The following is a 22787-nucleotide window of genomic DNA, read 5'->3' on the forward strand; positions in this document are numbered from 1 at the left end:
GCCCGGGCTGCTGCCGCCCCGCCGCGGCCTGCCCGGCCCGGCCGACACCCGGCCCGGCGGCGCTTTCCCCCGGCGCGGCCAGACCCCCTGCCCAGCCGCCTCAGCACCAGGGCAGGCCGGCGTGTGGCCTCGGCTCGGCGGGGCCCGTAGCCGGGCAGGGCGGGCCGGTGCGGAGCTGGGGACCGGCCGTGCTGCGGCGCTGCTGGGGCAGGGGTTGAGGCCCCGGGGCCTGGCATGGCGCCCTGGGCAGGGCAGGGGGAGCCCCGGCGGGTGGGCAGGGGCGGGCAGGGCCGTGGGTGCTCTCAGGGCCCTGACAAGAGGGTCCTGAAGTAAGCTACCAATTCATTATCTGAGCATCAGCTGTTTTAATGCTGTGCTTATTCAATGTGTAAGAATGTCTGGAAAACCACAGCGGCTTCTGCAGGTGACCGCCAGCTTTCCCTGTAAGCTGAGACTGCCGTCGTAAACACGGGGCAGCCCACTGGTAACTGAACAAAGCCTGTGCTCTCCCCAGCAGCCCTGACAAACTGTGAAGGCTTCTGAGGGCACCCGATGCGAAAGCAGGTTGGCATCCCTCACCAGGACTGCGGTGAGCGGTGAGGGAAAGCACACCTCAAAATGGAAGCATCTCCCACCCCTCCATGCAAGGTGGTGCTTTCTCTCTATTCCCAAATATTCCTTCCTGTAGGGAACAGTCCCTGTTGCCTTTGAGATGACGTGTTTCTCAGCATTGGCCACAACTGAATTCCCTCCAGCAAAGCTGCATCTTGTTTTATCACAGAATCATAGAACGGTTTGGGTTGGAAAGGACCCGAAAGAGCATCTCACTCCGCCACCCTGCCATGGGCAGGGACACCTTCCACCAGACCAGGCTGCTCAAAGCCCCTTCCAGCCTGGCTTTGAGCATTTCCAGTGATGGGGCATCCATAACTTCTCTGGGCAACCTGTTCCAGGCCTCACAGTACAGAATTTCTTCCTAATATCTAATCAGAATCTACCTTCTTTTTAGTTTGAATATTTTAAACAGTTACATAGTTTAAAACTATTACCCTTATCCTATCACTACAGGCCCTACTAAAAAGCCTGTCCCCATACATTATGGTATGTCCATCAGCAATAATAGTTCATTCTTTAATGGAGTATTTGTTATTTGATTTGCTATTACAGTACAGCAGCAGTTGCTCCATTGTCATAGCAAATGTTTTATTTCTTTCTCTCCACAAGCACTTACCTGGTTCCTCATTCCTATAGTTTCTGAGTGCTTCATATTCTTTTACCTTCTCTTTTCATTCTTGCAAGGTAACGAATCTCTTTCTTCCTAACCTGTATCCAGAAAAAATCATTTGGCTCAGAGCTGACATCTGAAGCTGTGGGCTGACAGTATAGGTTTTACATTTCCAGATGACTGGTAGACCCATCAACAGAGGTGGTAAACAGAACCCTAAAACTCTTAAATAGTTTATAGCCAAAATACAGGAAAACTGAGAGAAATTAAACATATTGTAGTTTAATGAGCAAGGCCAACAACTAAACTGAGCAGGACCATAGTTTCTAAAAAAACATTTGAACATATTGACTGCATAGTCCTTAAATTATCACAATGTGATACTTCAAGCAGATTTTTTTTCATATTGGAGAAGAAAGAAAACAAAAAGTAATGAAATATTCTTTTTTAAAAGGTCAGTCAGAAAAAGTTGCCTACTGTAGGATCCAGCTTCTCTGACTGCCTAGAAACTCAACATCCAGCCTACACCAATACAGAGTGATGGTCACCTTCCAAGGGCAACTTTTCCTAAAATGCCTATGACAGCTTAAATGAATCAACCTGGAGACAGTCAATTCCCTTCACTGAGGCCAAGCAACTAGATTAGACGCTTGACTTCAAGATGTCAATAATTAGGTGGTATAAGTGTATCCCAGTGCCTAAGAAGCTGTTACACTGAGTGAATATCAATATCGTTAGCAGGAAAGTCATACAAATCTTCATGCTTCTCCCCATGAGGGACATGGAGAACCCAACCTTTCTCATAAGACTTGGAAAATCAATAGAGGGAGCTCCCTACACACTCTCCATCCCGGGCAAGACCGATACTGCTTCATCTACCCTAGACAGCAGGTCTCCTCAAACCTGCTTCTGTAAACTATTGCATATGCACAGAGGACTGGTGGAATAAAGGACTTTAAGAGAAAGTAAATCATCCCACCACTTTTCCTGGGAGACAGGGAAAGGATATGGAAAGAATATGCAGTGAACTCTGGAGCTGGGCTCAGTGATCTCCACTACAAACCTCACCACGAAAGCTCTTCTAGGCTTTACAGCAGGGTTGAAGTGTGCTGACTAGCCCTCCATTCCCTTCAGGACCTCACAATCAGGAAACTCAACGGAGTCCATCTGCACTGAGGTGTACATGCGTTTGGGATATTTGGACAATCAGCTCATTTTTAGCAGGCTACATCAAGTTTTCACACTGCTAGAGGTACTTGTCTGCTACACCTTCAAAGACTTTGATGGAAATGTGTAAGACTTGTGCAAGATCAGTGGGAGGCTTGAGAAGTATCTTCATTCATAGCTTGTGAACAGAAGGAAATTATTTTCACAAAGATATGCTAAGTCTTGCTTGGCTGCCAGAATAGGGAATTATACAAAAGACAGTCCAGAAACACTTTTGACAGGGTGAAGTTTGTCCACTGAAAGACAGGGGAGGGATTTCCCACATTGAAAACAACATCTGCAAAGGCTGCTTGGAATAAGTTACCATATCCCTTGATTCCTAACACTGAGATCAGGAGAAGATAGATAGGTGTGTAGGAAAAAAAAAAAAAAAAAAGAAAAAAAAAAGTGATTCTGAGTGCTTAGAAGGCAGCAGGATGGGTTTTGAACACCTGTGGTCTTCCAGGGCCCCTCAGAGTGTGAGGACTGAGATTTGTTAGGTCAGAAGGTAGTGCTGGAGACACCAGTCATGTTTTAGGAGACGTAAATCCTCAGCACTCCTCTACATAAGACAAACAGAAGACTTCACGGACTGTTCATTCAGCCAAAGTCTGGTAGAGGGGCTTCCTTTCATTTCAACACTAATAAAATGTTCTGTCATTCCTTACAAAATCCTCTTTGAAAGGAAATTATCATTACGGCAAAATCCCATAAATTTGACTCACTTTATTGCCTAAGACCTCTGGAGTTTTGAAAAAGAAATCTAGACCCTTGAACTGCAAATACAGTTTTCCCCACTGCACCAGAATGTCCCACACTGCCTGACACAGAAGATTCAACAGAGTCAGCACGAAGCTATTTTGTTTCCATCTTATGAGGGTGGGGACAGGCCAGTGTCACCTGAGGCTCTGCTGAAGACATAGATAAAAGAATCCTGAGAAAAATCAGTCTGTCCTGTTAACCTCCCTGTCCTACAGACTTACATGTTTCCAGTATCAGTCCAGAAGCATTTTCTGGAATAGTGGTTGGTCTGTGTTAGAGCTCCCTTCACCACCACGATATACAGGAGAGATATTACAGCTTCCTCTCTGTGGGAGAACAACAAGGTCTGAGAACCTTAACAGCATGTCCTACATTTTTAACTCATGACCTCTATTGCTTGTTTGTTTTTTATTCCAAATTGAAAGTACTTGACAGCTATTCTGATCTCAGGCTACTGATAATGTGTCTGCAGCTGAAATGTCACCCATTTTAAGGGGGGGTGGTGTAGATATCAAAAGCAAAACAATCACTTCTCTCTTTGACTTGATCTCTGGGGCATCTGACCCAGATTTAGCATTATCTGAAGTATTCAGCGAGTGCTTCCACAGATGTGCAGCTCCTTTTGAAGAACTGTCTCAAGCGTCATTTTAAGCCTTGGGTATAAAATAAACTTCAAATCTGTTACAGCTTGAACAAAAAGCAAAGCTGGCAGTCATTCTTTCCTTTAAAGACCTCTGTTTACTGTAGAGAGTTTTAGCCATGTTTTAATTTCAGAATTTTTTAAATATGTATTTTCTGAGAAATAAACATAGATGACTTAACTGTAAATTAAACCTGAGTCCCCTGGCTGCTAGCCCAGGCATCCACTGAGAAGGCCAACTGTCTTGCAAGTTCAGCTGCATCTCCCTGGCTGCCCTATAGCAGCTCTGTTTATGTTCCTCTTATGCATGTGTTCACTGTTACAGGGATCAGCAAACCAGAGCTTACCCTGTTAGACTTTCTGCTCCCAGGGAGTCTCATATGGCTGCTGGCCTTCATGATTACGTCCACACAGGTACAGTACAGAAAAACGCTTCTCTCAGTGTAGAAAAACCCATGCATCAGTACTGAGCATCAGCACTGAGGCTAGTAGTTAGATACTCAGTAGTTGCTTTATGTCCTGGAACAGCAAAAGAAGAATCTGAAATGAAATCAGCTAGTAAAGCTGTGAGAGTGGCTGGAGAGGGAGTGATGTGCGCGAGATGGGTGACAGCAGAGGGGGAGCAGCGCAAATGCTGTGGGTAAGGTAGGGGGTAAAAGAGAAAGCCACAGCCAGCCCTCCAGTGTATTTGGCAATGGCCTGGCTGGTTTGCTGCAGGTATGGCCATGCATTGTGCATGCTGGTCCTTCCTGGGGATACACTCCTAAACTCCATACTCCTAGTTTCTAGTCACTGCACAAACAAATCCGTTATGCAGATACCTCTGGTGACTGAATCCTTTTACTGCCAGGACTACATTGTCTGAAAACTGTGAAATTGCTATTAGCAGGAGCAAGCTTTTGGAGAAACACTGTGTATAAACACCACAGTGGATCTGCAGGCAGATCTGCATCCTAAGGCATTCCTCCTTGCCAGTGACAAACACAATAGCACACTCTTAAAGATTTTTTTCACCTAAAATAAATGTGGTAGATGAACAGTATAAATTTCAGCAGCACAGAAAATAGCTAGATGAGTCAACAAAAACTGTGCTGCTTCTTTGAAACAGCAGATTATTACATATCTGTCAGAACGTGGCAAATGGAAAGGATTTGAGTGCATTCCCACTTGATCCAGATCTGGCAGAAGCTTTTAACCATCGCTGATGAGACTGAGCTGGCTGTAATAAGCATGCAAATGATAAACCAGAGTACACTAAGCCAGCAATTATGTTGTTTATAGTAACGATTAATGGAGATTTACAGTAACACTAACACACATCCATAAGCTCTGTGAATTACTAACCAGCAAGGGAGGAGATGCAGCCCTCACGAATCCACGTGGCACAGTGCAAATGACCTGGCTACTCCCATGAAGAAAGCTCAGTGAGAACTGCTGTGGAAGGGTGGAGTATTTGGCTAAATTTCAGCAGAAGTCTCTTCCTCCACCAACAGGTATCAGAAGTTAGTAAGCCAAGGGGAAGTGCTTTGAGTAAGCATAGGCACTCACATCATTTGGTGTGGTGTGCAGTATTTTGGATGCTTCTTTTACATCAGGAGGACAGTCATGGGCTACAGAAAAGAAGCTGGACCATTGTCTGCTGTGTCTGTACTATCCCAGTCATTTTATTTGCAATGCCTAGAGCCACCTGCAGAACCAAATTCCTGAGCTGATCTACCTGCAAATAAATTTGATTTTTTATTTAGCTTTCACACCTGACAAAAATTAAACTCCATGTACTGATACCCCATCCAATGCAGAGACCAGCTTCAGCTATTAACATGTGCAAATAATTGACAGACACACAAATTCAATGCCACCAAAGTATATTACAACTCTGACAAGAAACCATGTCAATAAAATTTTGCTGTACCAAAGACTTCGTGCAGAGAATAAGTATCTGACCTGCTATGACAGAAAGATGACAGAAATCATGTTTGTCACTGTGGTGAGAAACACCTGTAGGACAAAAGCTTAAGAAATAACTGGATCCAGTTTAGAAATGGGTTTCACCAATAATTGTAGGAAAGAACAAGGCTTTTCATACTATTTTCATACATTTCCGTACTATTTTCCTACTGCATGACCTTAAGGAGGCCAGATGAAGCCATGGTGACAGACATATCCAGTAACTATGTCACCATTAAACAAGTATTTATTCTGACGGACAAAGATTGTTTTATAGTTTTGCTGCGCGGAGCGTGTCTCACTGAGTAATGCTGCTGGCAGGCAGCAGAGACCTCATGGCACATATTATACATAATAATTTACTGTTTTAAATGTTTGCCCTAAAGCATTTGTATCAGCCGCCACATAATTTTTCTGAAAATGATGTCCATGAGTTTCAATAACTAGCCTAGTTGCCCATTGTGGTCTGAATGATGTTACTGTACTCAAAAAGACTTCCAAAGTACATGAAAAAGCCTTCTCTACAGCATCAACACAACAGGACTGAAACTGAACTTTGACTAATACCACTTTCTGTGCATAAAATTGGCTTTTATTGGGCAAGAAACTTCTCCCATTTGAATGAAATTTGACTCCGCCTCTATAAAAGCCACATCCCTGAAAATATTGCAAACACTGTGTTTATTCTTTAGAAATAAATGATGGTATGCAAAGCTTATCCTGATCTTTGCTTCAGCTGTAAAACTACTAAAAATATTACTTTGAGGAACCCCAAAGCTGTCCTAGATGGATGCTGCAAAAATATTTGAAACTATGAGGATCATGGATAGCTCACAACTTAGGCTGTTTGATCCTGGATTATCTACAATTTATTGATGTCTTAGATGATGGAACTAAACTGGATATGCTTAACTTCATCAGGACAGCATGGAGGAAAACACTGTATTTGCTCAAGAACATTCACAGGAGAAAAGAGTGAGCAGTGTCTTGAAGAGAAAGCTTATTCTTAGCCTGGCATTAGAAAGCCGTAGAGCTGTGGGACTTAAGCTGCACACAGACCACAGCCCTTTGACCACACTGTGAACAACAAACATGTCCATTGAGTGCAGATCTGAATTGTCCAATGGTCAATGACACTATTTAATTTTTATATATGAGACAGACCCAGATGAGATGTGAAAGCTGGCTGCTTGTCTGGGCTGCTCCTATTCTTTGCCACCTACGCTGATGGATGATGACAGTGCACTTATCGCAGAAGCATACAGACTGGCTACAGCTGGAGGAAAGCAATGTAAAGAGCTTTGCTTAGCATGTGAGATTCAATAAAAACAATGTAGTTTTCTGACACCAAGGTGGCTTAACAGTTCCAAGGCTTGAGCCAGCTCCACTGTCACACTGCTGTAGATTCCAGAGTAAATCGCCTCTACAGGACAAATGTGTTATACCAGCTATTTATCAACTTCTTATTCAGGGGAATCTATTGGAAAGCATGCCCACATGGCTCATGATGATTTCAAGGGGTTATCAGTACAAGAAAGTGTTTATCCAATCTGTGCTGATGTCCAGGACTGGATTCTCAACTAAAAGCTCCTTTGAAAGCTTGTGTTACTTGCCAGTCCCATGACAAGGCAGTAGCTGTTTATGTATCTCTTCAATCTGTTCCTCTACCCGAATAGTGGGGTAAAAAACACTATTAACTTCACAACCCTCTAAGATCATGTACCATTTAATTGTCACTCTGCTATCTTTATAATTTCATGCAACAGATAGAAGCATTTCTATATACATTTACATGTATTTGTATAGGTGTATATTTACACATGCATACGCATGTATAAATATATGCATGATGTTCATCTTCTCATCAGAAAAAAACACAAATAATTCATATCAGCCAATAAATTCCCTCTTGTTATAATTTGACATTTTTGAGGAAGAAAAGCATCATGTACAAAGATCATCCAATAATTACCTGTAGTCCAATGGAAAAAGCAAACATTGCAAAGGGCCTTTGAAAAGGTGTTGCAGACTGTTCCCTTGGAAGAGATGGTTTGAGGACCCCTTGTTACAGGTACACTACAAACATACCAAGCTGCACACCATGTAACAACTTCAAATTTCTACATGGTAGGGCAGGTGCATCATAAGCTACATGTTGCTAATGCAGAGGCTTAAACCCAAAGCAACATCACATTCAGGTAACAGTCAAGTAGGAGCAGCAAAAATCAAAACATACCCACTAATGTGTTCAGGAGTTTTTATTTAATACAGTTCACTTGCAATAATCCAATGAAAAGTAGAAGAAAATCTTCCTGTTTCATCTCATTTTGCTCCTCATGTTTCTCATTTTGCACCTTGCCACAGATAGCATCAAAATGTTTTCTTCTCCTATGTAGTGTAGATACCTTCTTATTTTGCTTCAGCCTCTCCAATACTAAATGCGTGCAGGAATTCAAACCAGCTTAGCATCCTACAAAATCTCAACAATCACTTGCATGGATGGGAAACTAAGAAAGTTCTGGAAAGAGATGATGTGTCAATTATTTTTTACTAGATCAGTTTGTCTTTTTTTTCCTAGGTTATTAACAGCCTCATAATTGATGATTAAGTCACTAAACACTGCAATAACAGAAATATCTTGCAGTGGAATCAGGTTTTCTTCCAAGAAAAGGAAGGAGCACTGTTGCCTGACTGGCGATGCCAAACAACAGAAAGTGCCCATCAGCTGTTCCCAAAAAGAAGAGCTGGGACCCTTTGCTGCATTGTCTTCTCCTTGTGCATCCTTTGCAGGCCTCAGGCTGACACGGGCACTGCTAGACTGTCCTGTCTTTGGATCCCATTGTGATGGTCAGTTATCTTCTCACTAGAGAGCCTTCTCAGAACCCTGCAGGTTGCACAGAAGTCCTGAAGGTGACCCAAGCTCAAACAGAGACAATATTGCTTCTGATGAAGCAGTGCTTTTTTTTTTTCTTTCTTTTTTCTTTACCTAAGTGGCTGAATCCTGACCACCTTATTACATAAAATAAAATGTCACATTGAAAGCTGGCACCCTGCGAGTCATCTATTCCTAGAAAACCACAACTGAAGAAAAAAAAAACCCCAACAAAAGAGTCCTAAAGAAGAAAATAAAAATAGAGAAAGCTATCAAGATATCCTACACAACATTCTGAATATTTACATAACAGATTGATAAGAAAGGCAATATACACTGAACTCCCACAGGTCTCTGAAGAGCTGAACTCTCAGTGATGACGAGAAGGAGCCAGAAAGATGTTGGGATGGCTCCAATCTTTATATCCCTGGTAGGGAGCACAAGGACATCATGAGAATGTGCCCCAACAGGGACAGCAACCCAGGAGTTGCTAAAGCAGGGGAACTGTGTGTGGCTTTGTCACTAATCAGGTAAAAAATAGTGTTCAACCAGAATAAATAAAAACATTGGGTTTCTGTTTAGCAATAGCAATTTTTCAAGCTAGGTGACTGGACAAAGATTTTTACCTCCAGTGCTGCTGTGTAGACAAGGGTCTGCTGTTCCGTGGGGCTGTGTACCAGGCAGGTCGTTCCTGGCAGCAGTAAGCAGCAAGTGCCTTGGACCCATGGGTAGTTGCAGCCTGCAGTGATGGCACTGGTGATACCTTTAACTGTGCAAGATGTAGGTGACAGAAACTGAGGTTGTGGTTAATGCTGTGGGATCCAAAAGACATGTCCAGCTCTCAGCATCGCCACTTAATGTGGTTTGATCTCTGCATTGCATGTTGCAACCTTTTTCCTATTCACCCACCTCGCCTATTTAGTCTATGGCAGGAACCGCTGTTGCTAGTGCCATGCCCAGTGCTATTCCACTGTTGCCTAGGGCTTCTAATAACAGAAAATAATACCAATCATAATCTTAGAAACCAGAGTTTGGAAAACAAATGGATTTCCAGAGGTGCTTTGGTCAGCTTTTTACTTTCTCTGTGCATGCAGCTCCCTCAGTGCTGGCACCAATTCCATATTTGCCCTGGTTGGTAAGAGACAGAACTTTGTGTATAAAAAAGGACTTTTTTGCGTAACTTTTTTTTTTCTATAAGTGAAGTTTAAAAGACTTTAAAAACCATCAGAGGGGAAAAAAATGAAAGAAAGAAGAAGAACTTAGTCACCAGGATATGAAAAACTGCTTTTTCTAGACATCCTGGTTGACTTCCAAGCTGCATCTGACAGCTGGAGAAGTGCAGTCCATCATGGCTCTTTTTCCATTTCCAATCCTTTTCCTGAAGCCCTTCATTTCTGTAAAACATTCCCTCTCAGCGTCCCCCACACTTCATCCCACTCATGACTGGCTTAAGTGATGCATCCAAAAGATGTGAGCTGTGTGAAACACAGCTTTGTACAAGTCTGACGCCAGGGACAGATGGAGGGACTCAGACAGCCCTTTTTTTCTGCAGGTGTGGTAATTTGGGAAAGTCACAGATGCTGAATCTGTCACACCAGATCCATTAGTCTCTGCAAAAAGTACTGAGTATGCTCATGTGTGCACATGGTCATATAGAAACATATGCACATACAGGAGAAAAATCAGGAAAAATTGTAGAGCTTTCCTTTCCATTAACCTGATCTTTCAGCTATACCTTAATAACCCGAGAGAAGTGGATACCCTACAGCTTATAGAAAAACTAGCTTTGAGTGAGGGATTTATTTTCCTTTTCAAACCAACAAGCATATTTTTTATTAACTCATCCTGTATGTTCTAGCTTAAGCAGTAGCCTGTACCATGTCAGGCTTTACTGAAGACCTCCTCTTGGTGTAAATATTGCTATACTCCATCAAGCCACAGTCTGCTTAGTCTAATAACTTGCTTTCGAGGCTTGCCTAGGTGTTTCAAAGGAAATTCCTGAAAATCCCAGTGGTATTCAAATTATGGAATAATCTGTTTCTAAGATGCCACTATCTTTTTAACAGTTGGCTTATGTCCTTATTCTTTCTGTTTTCTGTTTTCAATATTTGTGTCAGTAAACAAGGTCAAATCCTCATTAGTTATCTAAAGAGAGCATTGCTCCACCAATTCAAGTTGAGATGCATCATTTCATACCACATGAAGATGTGTTTCCCTCTCCTTATTGTGCCCATCATTGCTGTGGTATCAAAGCATTCTCTTTTGGAACATTTTTTTTTTGTTAGTTTTCGACACTGCTAGTTTAGTGAAGGACTTCATAGATCTGTCTGCTAGGGTCTAATTTATGAATTATCAAAGTTAATTTTAAAAGCACTAAAAGTTCTGTAAGTGGATCATGTACCCCTTCCCAAGAGCTGCCTTGCATGGCGCCTGGTAGGCAGCGTGACCCTGCTGACATTCAAGACCTCCCCTCACTGTTCACCTCTTTCTGCAGGATCCTCAGTGATGATATTCTACAGCATGGGTCGCACCCGTTTCTCTTTCAGCTGTCTAAAAGCAGTCATTTTTCCCGTTTTCTTCCATTTCTTTCTCTTGGCCCATTTCTAATAATTGACAGCGCTTTTCTTCTTGTCCTGTCACTGCTTAGTTTCTTTAATAGCCTCTTGTAAGGGATTTTGTAACAGACTTTTTGAAAGCTTTGGTGATCTTCTTATGAACAGAGGGTATGACATAATTTCAGAGTCCCTGTCTCCCTGCAAAATGTGCAGAGGTAAGAAGGGTGGAGGGGACTGAACAGCCATTGTGTGCATGCTGGCTGGCATGTCCTTCTCCATCTGATGGTGCTTTCCATGGAAATTGTGGCTGCATTCACTTTGGCTAAGTTTTGAGGGCTGTTTTTGGAAGGTTTGAAAACCTCCTGGGAATGACTTTTTATTCACGTAAAAGGTCTTGACTTTAATTTATTAAAGAAATAAAAATATGTCCCCTCTGCTCAACTTTAGTGGGCTTACATAGAGTATAAAGAAGAGGAGTGGCTGGAGCGGAAGCCAGATGGGTATGCATCCTTGGTTTGGCGGAGTGAGAACAAGGACAGGATCAAACAGCCTGAGAGGAGATAAGAGCTGATCCTACCTATGACCAAAGGTTTGTCAGCCAGTGATGACAGCTTGGGGCAGTGAGTAAAAGTCCTTTGGCTGTTCCATAGTACTTCCCTCCAGGTTAGGGAAGATTAGGGAAGAGGTCAGGAAAAGAGAAGGTTTGGGGGAGAGGTGGGCAGAGAACCAAAGAGGGGAGTTGTGGAGTGTTTCCAAGCACACAAATACAGTGAAGGCAAGTCTTGGGGACCTTTAGACAGTAGAGTGACTATAATCTGTCAACACTCTGTAGTACAGAACATAGACTATTCTGCTGCTACTGTGTAACTCAGGGTGGATGGGTTGTCCAGTGTTTTAAGTCTCCTCTATCCAGCCATACTAGGTTATGTGGATCCATGAACAGAGAGAGAACTAAAGGCATAATTTTGGAGAAAATCAAGCCTTGTTGGCTTTTTGTAAGTGAGCAACCTGTACATTCAAAAAGCAGGCGTTTGAGATCATGTCAAATTTTGTTTTGATTCATTGTGGGGTAAACTTGCCACTGTTTGGGTTAGATGAAATTGATTCTAGGGGTTGCATAAATTGGAAGCTTTTAAAATTTGGGATAGATGGGCTTCCCAGAAACTAACAAATGGCTATAGAATTTGCAATATTGTTATATTTAAATGATCTTTAGTGAACAGGCTCCAAACCCGGGCACATCTTCTCCAAACCATCCTTTCCTTTTCTTATCTTGGAATTCACCCTCACTTGAAGGTATCTTCTGTGGACATCCAGGGACTTTCACTTACTGCTCTAGCTTCTTGCAGCAGAAGCCTTTGGTCACAGATGGTGCCTTATCTTTTTCAGTACACTCAATTGTTGGCATGTAGGAACTGATGCTGCCTTAGGGGGCTTAGGAAACTTTTGAGGAATTAGAAGCCCTTTGGCCACAGGTCAGAAGGCAGAGTGCAGTAGCTAGACAAAGTGGGATTATCTGGGTCTTATCCAAAAGGTGCGTGTCTGAGTACAGTATTAACAAGACAGTCAAGAAATGCTATTGCCACTGTTTTCCAATTTAACAGATTGGGTGGAGAAAAAACAAGATCAATGGAACTGAAGGATTCAACTGCTAAGACACATTAGCAGCAAAGTCTTTTTTCACTCACTCTTTGAACAGCAGACTTCTGTCCCCAGCACTGTCAATCTGGTACTTTTCATGAATCATAAAATCTTAAAAAAAAAAAAAAAAAACAATCTATACAAGAAAAAGAAATTGACATTACACTAACAACTACTCCAATAATGTCCCATAAAATGGATAGGCACCTCCTGTAATAAACCTTAATTCAGAAGTTGTTACCAAAATAGATGCAGTAAGTCATATTTGATACAAAAAAAATGTGCTCTCCTTTCTATCTAAACGGCCTTTTTCTGTGTTGTGGTATTTCCTGACGACTGCACCATTTGGCTGATTGCGAGAGCAGAACAATTCAGTGTAGCTGTGAGAGCTCAGAAGTGGGCTCTCTCTTCTGTCAACAGGCCACTTGAAGGGTTTGCCAGAGAGATAAACTGCAGGCTGCACTTTTGCCTGAGGATACCAGCACATATGCCAGCTGAGCCAACAGCAAACTTCAGGATTAAGCTAGGGAAAAAACTGCCATATAAATAGATGGGGATTTTGAACCAAATGATACATTTGTTGAATGCAACCTTTCTTTTTCCTCTTGACAGTTGCTAATTTATAGCACTCCACTAATTGGTTCCTCTTTCAGATTCCTCGTTTTCCTCCTGTTTCCCTTTCTGTCCAGCAAGTGTTGCTATCCCCAAAATTTCCAGCACTGCCTTTATGGCAGTAACTCCCACCACAGAGGTGCAGATCTCACCTCTACCAGTGGCAGGTAGTGCAGACCTGAAAGGTATTGGTGCTGGTAGGGCAGGAAGGTATTATGAAATTATAGCTATACTAGTAACTTAAGCATGCCTAGGTTTAAATACCTAGACTGATGCACCAACTGGAACAGCACTCCCTGGCTCATGAAACCTCTTGACCAAGTCCAGGAGCTGTCTGGGACAATAGTTAAAATCATGCCTGAATTCATATAACTGTATAGGCGATCATAGTCATTGTCCAGAAGTGTTCCCACCATTTGATTTTCTAGTGCAGACTTAGCCCAGATGGCCTTTGTACTGCACAGCAGATACCAAAAGCGAATGAATTGGTGGCGCACCAGTCGTGTTGACATTGTCTGCTCTAATACTACCAGGATGATCACAGGTGTATTTGAATTCTTGATGCTTTGGGGACATGGTACCAAAGTCTGTTAGCCAGAGCTCAGGTGAGCTGGATCCTACCAGCTCTTCTCCAAGGCAGGAGTGCAGCTGAGCTCTCTGAACCAGCGTCACAGAAAAGAGATTAGATCGCTTTCTCCAGCTATGGAAATGGTCTCTCTTTTCCCATTATGAAAGTTATTGCCAAATCATCAGGGAGGTTATGTGACAACACCTGAACCAGAACAGTAGCTGTAGATAACTATGCCATGTTCTCATGAGGCTGAGGAAAGATGTATGGATTTTTCCAGCAAAAATGCGTTCAGGTGTACTGACCCAGAGGTTTGTGGTGGTTTTGGGAATGACACCAGCTGAGCACTTTTGCAGGGCAGTGCCATTTCCTTGGATACAGGCAGCACCAGCTGCAGACAAGGCCAGTGCACAGCAAAGCAAGGCAGGGCTGTGAGGAATCAGCAGGGAGGAAAAGAGGGGAAAAAGGCAGATAAAAAATATATCAATATTAATTTATATTTAGATATATATAAGACTGTGGAGCAGCTGTTAGAGATACATAGGCTGTGCAGCAGACAAGATGATTAAAAGATAACAAAAGAATGAATTGGTCTAAAATTAGCCATGAATACACAAATTAGGGTAATGACAAGGTTTTAACTGTCAGATGGCAGTGAGGTTCTGGCATGCACTTCTAAAGAGCGCAAACTGCTTTAAAATGGAGCTGATTCAGACTGAGAAAGTGATTGCCTGATAGGACTGTGAGAGCAGGAATGCTGCTGCATTCCCTTGAGGCTGCAGGCCCTGGAATGGCTCTGTTTAAACGCCAGGATATATGCAGTGATGTAGCTGAGCAAGACTACCTGAAGTCTCTCAGCTGAAGAAGTTGACAGTCAACTGCTTTGCAGAGACATCCTTTTCTCACAGGCCAGTTTCTGCTGGCTCAGGACATAAGCAAACATCGTTCATCAGATTCACCTTCTAATGGACTTATCATACATTATTCCCTACATCTATATGTAAGATACTTTGCTTAAACTGAAATAAATTAAATGTGGTAAATTAATGGTTGAAGACACCATTATAATTTTATTTGATCAGTTCTTAAGCTGAAGACAACTGACTGCCACGCTCTATTGGCACGTGGATACTATTCCCATGTGTACAACCATGACCAGCTTAGAGCCAGCCAGCTTCATTAAGCCACTCCTTAGTAACTCTAATCCTGGTGTTATATATTCCCTCTGGGACCAGCAGGCAGAACCTGTCCTTTTCCCAGAAGGCCAGTATTTTCTCTCAACTGTTTTCATTTGCATTTTTTAAAGCTCGCATGGGGAAAGGTGAGATTAATGTGGACTAATTCTGTGGCATGCAACCATAAGCAGTCTTTGCTAAAGCTAATGGAAGTTGCTTGGGGCTGCAGATGCAGCAATGCACAAGCAAGCCTGAACGTGGGCTGAAAAACAAGTATCCTGAGCGTTCTGCACTTGCCTGATCACAGAAATTCCCTCTGATCTTAAGGCCTTACCTAAGATCGGAAATGGTCACAAGTTTGTAGAAGCAATTTTTAAAAATATCTAAAAAGCTGCATTAGTACAATTCTGCCATTCATGCAATTGATTATTTTTTCCACCTGTTACGCACCTGTTTAACCTCAGCCATGCCGTACTGCAGGTCTGTGTGTATAATGTGGATGTAGAGCTGGCAGAATGCATTCTGGAGCTTCTAATGACTGGAGGCCCTCGGTCTCCTGAGACAACAGAGGATGGACCAAGAGACCTTTGGTGTAACCAAAGCATGCACCAATATTCCCACCCATGTGCTCAGGACACATCCCCTCTTTCAGAAATTGCTGCTGGATCACCCACTGTCTGGATCCGAGGAAGCCACTCTACCTTAGTGAAATCTCTGATACTCTTCCAGAAACAAATCACACCACAAACAGTAACATCTTTTAATGATTTGGAAGTTCTCGTACCCTTACAAAAAGACCTGGTGAGTTGGTGTAATGCTCTCTGGAGTGAAGGAAAGGTGTGCTTTGTGAACTGTAATAAGCTGCAAACCCATTAAGAAAATTCAACTTCAGGAATGCAATTTATTAATCTCTTTCCATATGTTTGTCTTGAAAACATTGAAATGAGACCTCAGTTGACCTAGATTTAGGCCAACAGGGAGATAATGACTTCAAAAAATACAGGGTTGCTAGTCTTGTGGGCACAAGAGTATTTCTGAGCAGGCTGTCAACAACTGGAGAACCTTACTAGAAAGCCAAGCCTGAGTGCGTGCTGTGAACAGCAGTGCTGCAGTAAAAACATGGAGTATTTTTTTGTGCACGCAGTGAATAACGTAAATTTATGCCACACCAAAACTCCAAATTAGACTTTGCATTGTCTGCAAAAACGCCTGTGAGTATAAGAGCTCTAAGCGAAACCTGGAGAGGAGGAAACACTGCACAAATATGCAGCAGGAGTATGGATGCCTCACGATCACCTTTCCAGGCTGGTCCACAAGTCATCCCTTGGGTGTACTGCCCTCTTCCAGCATCCCCCACCCGGCCGTGGGAAGGATGCGAACAGGTCCCAGAAAAATATAGCACAGGGATGACTTCCCAGATGACTAACAAAATTTGGAAAGGGGAAGGAGGAATTGCAGTGTTCTGCATATTTTTCTTTCAAAACATTGTAAAATTAATACAAGTCCACATGACATACATGTCTTGGTATGTGTTTGTTTTCTTAACAACATGCTCCAGATAGCTGTGGCACTCCGTGCACATGTGGGGTAGTATTGTCATGGTAAATGCTGGGGTTTGAGGGTTGAAAAACAGGGTAAATCAGTGACAAAAGTGCCCTTCACGCTCTCTGTAGCAGTGCTACACTGCACTCCCATCTCCGAGCCAGTTTCAACGGGCTTAGGTCTCTTTGGCACAATATGCCATTACTAAGGCAAGAGTGAGCACATGTGGCATTTTTAATCTTTTCTGACTGGAAGTTATACTGTGGTTTGTGACAACATAGTGCAGTTTATCTTATTAAATAAATTTACCTTTCAGCAGAGATTCCTGGGACGGAGGCTTCCTACAGGTGCTTTATTTGCTGCAAATGCCGCGCAATGTTTCATTTCCTCTGAATTTTCTGCAGTGTTTTTTTGTCTCTTTAATAACATTCTCCGCAGCAGATGGGTGGGGGTCTTTTTCTTTCTTGCTGCTTTTAACCAGCAATTTCATTCTGGTTGAAACTAGTTTGAGCAGGCAGGCAGAAATCTGGATTTCGGCAGACTGGTATTTGTGTGCAAAACCCAACAGGGTTGTCTGACCCATTCTGCATCACACCTGCAGAGGATCTGGCACATTTTTTCTGCAAGAAACGTTGAATTTGCATTAGGAGAGACTAAACCATTTCACATAAGGCCCAGCATCACACACTCCATTTTACTGACAAGGAAATGGAGCACAAAAAAGAAAAAAGAAGTGATTTGTCCCCGTACAGGAAGAGAGACTCAGAAGGAAATTTTTTAAACATTTTTTTTTTTATTTTTCACAAGGTGTTGTTTTATCAGCTTGACCCTCACCTAGTAATGGCAGCAAGGAAGCCATGATTTCAGGGGGGTGGAAGATGGAGGATGGAGGTGAAAGCTTTGAGGACTTATCTCCTCCAAAAATGCCAAGATGGACATCCCCTAACTGTTAGCGCAGGCCTATGTTTCCCTTTATTTGCATCTGACAGTGGTTGCTCATAAATCGCCTGATAAAATTTCAGAATTTCTGCAGAGAAATGTACAGTATTTCCCAGAGATTTAAATGACCCTCCTCATGTCTAGTGGAGTTAACTGAAACATGTAAAGATGGTATTTTTTTCCCAGAAAATTCCGATTTTCCAGAAGTAGAACATTATACAGGAAAAGATGCATTCAGAGAGATTTTTTTCAATATTTTCAAGAGAATTTTATGAAATTTTGAAATTATTAAAATTAAAAGTCTCAGGAGTTTTGATGTTCAAAATTCTGGTTCTTGAGCTCAGTGCTGCTTTGTTTCAAAATACAACCAAATTAAATTCAAAGCTTTTACTCAGGGTGGAAAAAATACTGCCACATCTGATAACCTGTTCCACACAATTTTCATGAGCATGAATTATACCATAAAGCACAGAAAAGGCAGAGCCTGCAAGCAAAATTCATCACTTCTCTGTGTCTTTGGTAGTCAGTTAAAGTGGTGCAAAGTGGGTCTTGAGCATTATTATTTGTTTATGAGCACCATTGTTCAGCAGAACACCATTATTTAAGTAAAAGTATGTTTTAAGGAACAGCCATACAGAGCTGGTTTTCTGGCATCTGGAAAAAATAAAGGAGCCTGATTCTAAGACATGTTTGTGACATCTGTAATGTAGATATGATGCTGTATGCATGCAGAGAACGTGCAGGTAATGATTTTTCCTTGTGAGCAGCTAAGGCATTTTTTTGTGATTTATGGCATTGCTTTTCTGCAAAGGTAAGGAAAAAAAAAATTATGAGGGTCTAAGCAGAGGAGTAAATCTCCCAAAGGTGCTCTCTGCCTCTCAGTGCAGCCCAGCCTGTGTCCCACCGAAGCGGCTTTTCGGCCCGGAGCACAGTCAGATGCCGTTAATCCCCTACTCGTGGCAGTCCCGCTGCGCTGGCCACCCCGCTCCACCACCCCGAGCGGGACGGGGCTGGGGCCGCAGGAAGGGGCTGCAAGGAAAGCAGACCCATTTTCCAGCCGTGCTGTTGTCAGTCAGAGCAGGCAATTGTTAAAAACCAAAAATAAGCATTACAAGGGGCGTGGAGGGTCACTGCGCATGACAAGCTGAGGTAAGACCTGGACAAGTCTGTGAAGTACCCGTTTTTTTCCTGAATAACCCCACAATCACCTTGTCCACCCTGCTGGTATCTTTGCTTGCTGGGCAGCTTTAGTAGGCATTTACTGTTTCTGCCCTGAAGGCTGCTGACTAAAGTGGTGGTCCTGCTCTCCCTTCCTGCCCCACTCTCATCTCGCCTTGGCTTCTGCAACGAAACTCCTGGCTGCAAGAAGAGGCACCTGGGTGTGCATGTGTGCCTGTGTGCACACAAGTGCATGCTTTGCAGACAATGCAGCTCACATTGTTTTCCAGCATCTCCATCCAGCGCAAGCACAGCCGCAAGAACAGGCAGCCTGGGATAGAGACTGTTTCCCAAACTGACCAAATCTTGCTTTCCCTCTGGCTCTAGTCAGAACAAAGACCCAAGGAGGAAGCTCTCTCTCCTTTTCCCTCCCACAGGCTGAGCCTGAACCAGAGCAGAGAGGAAAACCCAGGTGCAGTGCTCACCAGAGCGAGCATGCACCCAAAGGTAAAGCAGGAGTGCTGGGAAGGGGGCTTGCTGTGACTTTCACCATTGCCTCTGCCCACCCACCTCCCCATCTGCAGCACCTGTCTGAGCTCTGCCAGACTGCCGGAGCTGCAGCCTCCCTAAAGCACCATGCTGGGCATGTGGTACCTGGCTGCTGCTGGTTGTAGGCACCCTTGGCCAAATGCACTACCTGACTTGTTCAGCGCATTTAGTATAAAAACTCATTTCTGTTCCTAACTGGTAGCAAATTTGACCAACAGCATGCTCAAGTCAAGGGTCTGTCCCCTGCTGTAAGCGATGAGCATGGGTTTCATCATGCCTACACATCTGTGAACATATTTTCAAGTGCTTACACATGTAGGTGCAATACAGCATCATAAAATGAAAGGAAAACACTCACGCGTTTTGTGAGAGTAGACAGACATAGGCATTATCAAATAATCTGGTTGCAGTTATAAATATATAATAATATTTAAATTCACAAATCTGACTGCTTATATCTAAAAGCCATTATTTACTTTGTACATGAAAGTGCTTTATGTCATACACACATAATAAAGAAATGGAAAGTCTGAATTGCTTTACAAACGTGGGACCTCATCACCTTCTAAGATTTAAGAAAGAACAAGTTCACATAGAAAATTTAAACTTGGGCTACCAGGGTGGATTAACAAGAAGACCTAGTGATTTGTACAAGAAAACTGAACTCTTTTTTTTTTTTTTTTTTTTTTAGCAGTACTCTTGTATAATGTGCTTTAATTCAACAGAATTAAATTATGCTTATCACTGACTGGATTCTTTCAAGTGCAATTCAGAAGCATCTTGCAGTGGTAATTCTCAGTGTGAAAAGTTATCCTCAAGTTTACTAAAAATTCATGTTTCAGGGATACAATATACAAATGATACAAGTCAAAACATGATGCACCTAATCCATTGCTGCTCATACTGATTAATACTTTTGAGTTTCAAGCATCATCAGTTATTTTTTAAGTCAATTACTTTTAATTTTTAGTATTTGCCTTAATACTCATCTCAGCCCCAAGGTGAATTTTACTGAGATAAATTTTGTAAATGAGCAGCTATTAACGTGTAAGTATCAGCATACCCTCATGTCACAGTAACAACTGTAGTGACACCATGAGCAAAAGAAAGGTCAGAGAAAGAAGTATTTCTGTAGAAACTGCATCCATTGATGCTTTGGCTACGTGTAGATTTCTTCCTCTTGGCTACCTCTGCTTGTGAAATGTACAGGGGTGTCCAGTGCTTGAAACCTTCACCTCTGTCAGATTTGGTTGCTCTACGTTCATGAGGGCTTGCAGCTAAAGGACTATATTCCCCTCAGTACCTAAAGAAACTAGACTAAAACTGGGATGAATGGGGGAAAAAAGAAAACAAGCAAATCCTGCTTTATAGCTCTAGCTTATCACTGTTTCTGCACATAACCTCTCCTGTGTTTACTAATGACCTCTCCTTCTCCCCAGGAAAGGGTGGTCTTTTAGTTAAAGTATGTGAGCAGCAAATCAGGACAGTCATCTTCTGGTTTCATCTTTGGCATGTTTGTTCCTTGGCTTTGAGAAAATTATGTCATTCCTACCTACCATGATCTTCTCAAATGCCAAAAAGGTTAATAACCTTGGGAGGGAGTGTGAGTATTCACCTCCCCTCACCAGGTGAGCAGCCCAGGTCCCCTGCAGCCGGTCAGTCAGTCCATCCTCCGTACAAGCAAACTGGGAGCAGAAGCCCATCTTCACAGCCACTAATTGCCCTCACCTCTCTCTCCCCTGTGACCACAGAGAAACTGCAATCCCTTACAAAGGGCAGCTGGCTTTGGGTGCCCAAGGAGAACAGCGTGCCCGTCCTTTGTGTTCACAAGCAAAGCAAGATGTTTTCATGTGTCATTGGAAAGAGATGTATGCCTTGGGATTAATCATAGACACTCGTTTTGACTTTTTTCAGATCAATACGCTAATGCAAAGTACTGTTTATATTCTAGCAGTCAGTTGTAATCACTCTCATATTAACAATTTTTTCCCTTATGGGTAAATCCATTTTACATATTTATGGGCCTTAGCACAAAGATGTGAATAACTGAAGTGCATATTGAAATGGTTTTGTAAGAAAAGGCTTTGATTTTGATACTACATATTTTTGCATACATTGTTGTCCATTAGTTTGCAAATTGGATGCAATTTTGTAATTCAGTGTAATCATTGTATACATTGCAGTGCCCAGCCCCTTTATAGAACCTCCACTCAGTACTTAGAAAATCCACTGAAGTCTTGGGTTTTTACTTCTAAAGTTGACTTTAAACTTATCCCTTGCTCAGAAAGGCCTGAATGTTTCAGCAGCACCCAGTCTTTTTGTATTTCAAATGTGAAGTGAAAGATCAGCTGCGTGGCACACTGTTAGCCAAGGAAAGAGGAATGAGATATCAGCTCTTCGGACTTGATGAGGAATATTGGTCTAGTTATTTCCGTTTTGCAAACTTGCATGCTCCTTGGTTGCTGATCAACAAAATATACATGCAATTTTGAAACAGTTGTAAAGGGTAAGGCATGAAAAATTGTGGGGACAAGTGAGATACTATGGATTTCAACTTGTAATTGCTTTGTTTAACCTTTTGCAGTCCTGTAACTTGTCCCCCATATTCAAAAACATGATGTATTTCCTCCTATTTATTATTTGCACTGGGCTACTGAAGCAAAAAAAACAGTGAAGTACACCTCTGAGTCAAAATGGTCTCTGCCAGAAATAACAGCAAAGCTCTTTCACCAGTGCCTCATTAGTTTATGGAAAACAGGTCCCTAAGGAAATGGTGGGGTGTAAATAAATTTAAAACAGTTTAGCCTTGCAAGTAAGGGGGATGTCAGATTTTTAAAACAGTGGTGCCTCAATGATGCCTTAACACTGTATTGCACATATCATAAATTTCAGCTAGGTTCTCCAGGATGTTTATAAGCACCATAGAATGATACTATTACAGATGCATATATTTAACCTGTAAAGTGCGTGTGTGCTGTTTGTCATCTCTAAGTGGTATTTTTACTAGAGGCAACAATCCCTGTTAGATATATTTGATAGAGGTGCAAAAGGATCTCTCTGCTCCTTGACACATCACCCCCACTCTGTTCTGCCAAACAAACTGGCTTGCTTTGTGTTTGTGTGACATTCGCAAAGACCACAGGGTCAGTGCAGAGTGCGCTGAATAAACATCTCTCTAGATGAGCAATGAAGTTCAAACTTCTGGACAAAGTCCTTCTGCTGGTAGAGACTCATGTGTAGGTAGCTCATCCAGGTTTCTGAAGATGCCATACCTGGAATTAGGCTAGAAACAACATCCAGTTCCTCCACACCAGTTCCATGGATCTTGACTGCTGATCTAGCTCATGATGTGTTTTCCTACTTGGAAAGCTCCCCAACTTGGTTGCATCGCTTGGA

The 22787-nt window shown here is 42.5% G+C and overlaps 1 protein-coding gene across 7 annotated transcripts in view; it reads left to right on the forward strand.

Moving 5' to 3' along the window:
• The window catches only part of CFAP418 (cilia and flagella associated protein 418), an 88802-nt gene that overhangs the window by 19701 nt on the left and 46314 nt on the right, over positions 1–22787 (forward strand). For all 7 annotated transcript variants that reach the window (XR_013926779.1, XR_013926780.1, XR_013926781.1 and 4 more), the window contains exon 1: positions 1–22787. This exon is cut by the window's left edge and continues 19701 nt beyond it; it is cut by the window's right edge and continues 28722 nt beyond it. The gene's annotated coding sequence lies outside the window, so the exon portion shown is untranslated.

The sequence above is a fragment of the Falco punctatus genome (genome assembly GCF_963210335.1).
Source record: "Falco punctatus genome assembly, chromosome: 3".
Lineage (NCBI taxonomy): Eukaryota > Metazoa > Chordata > Aves > Falconiformes > Falconidae > Falco > Falco punctatus.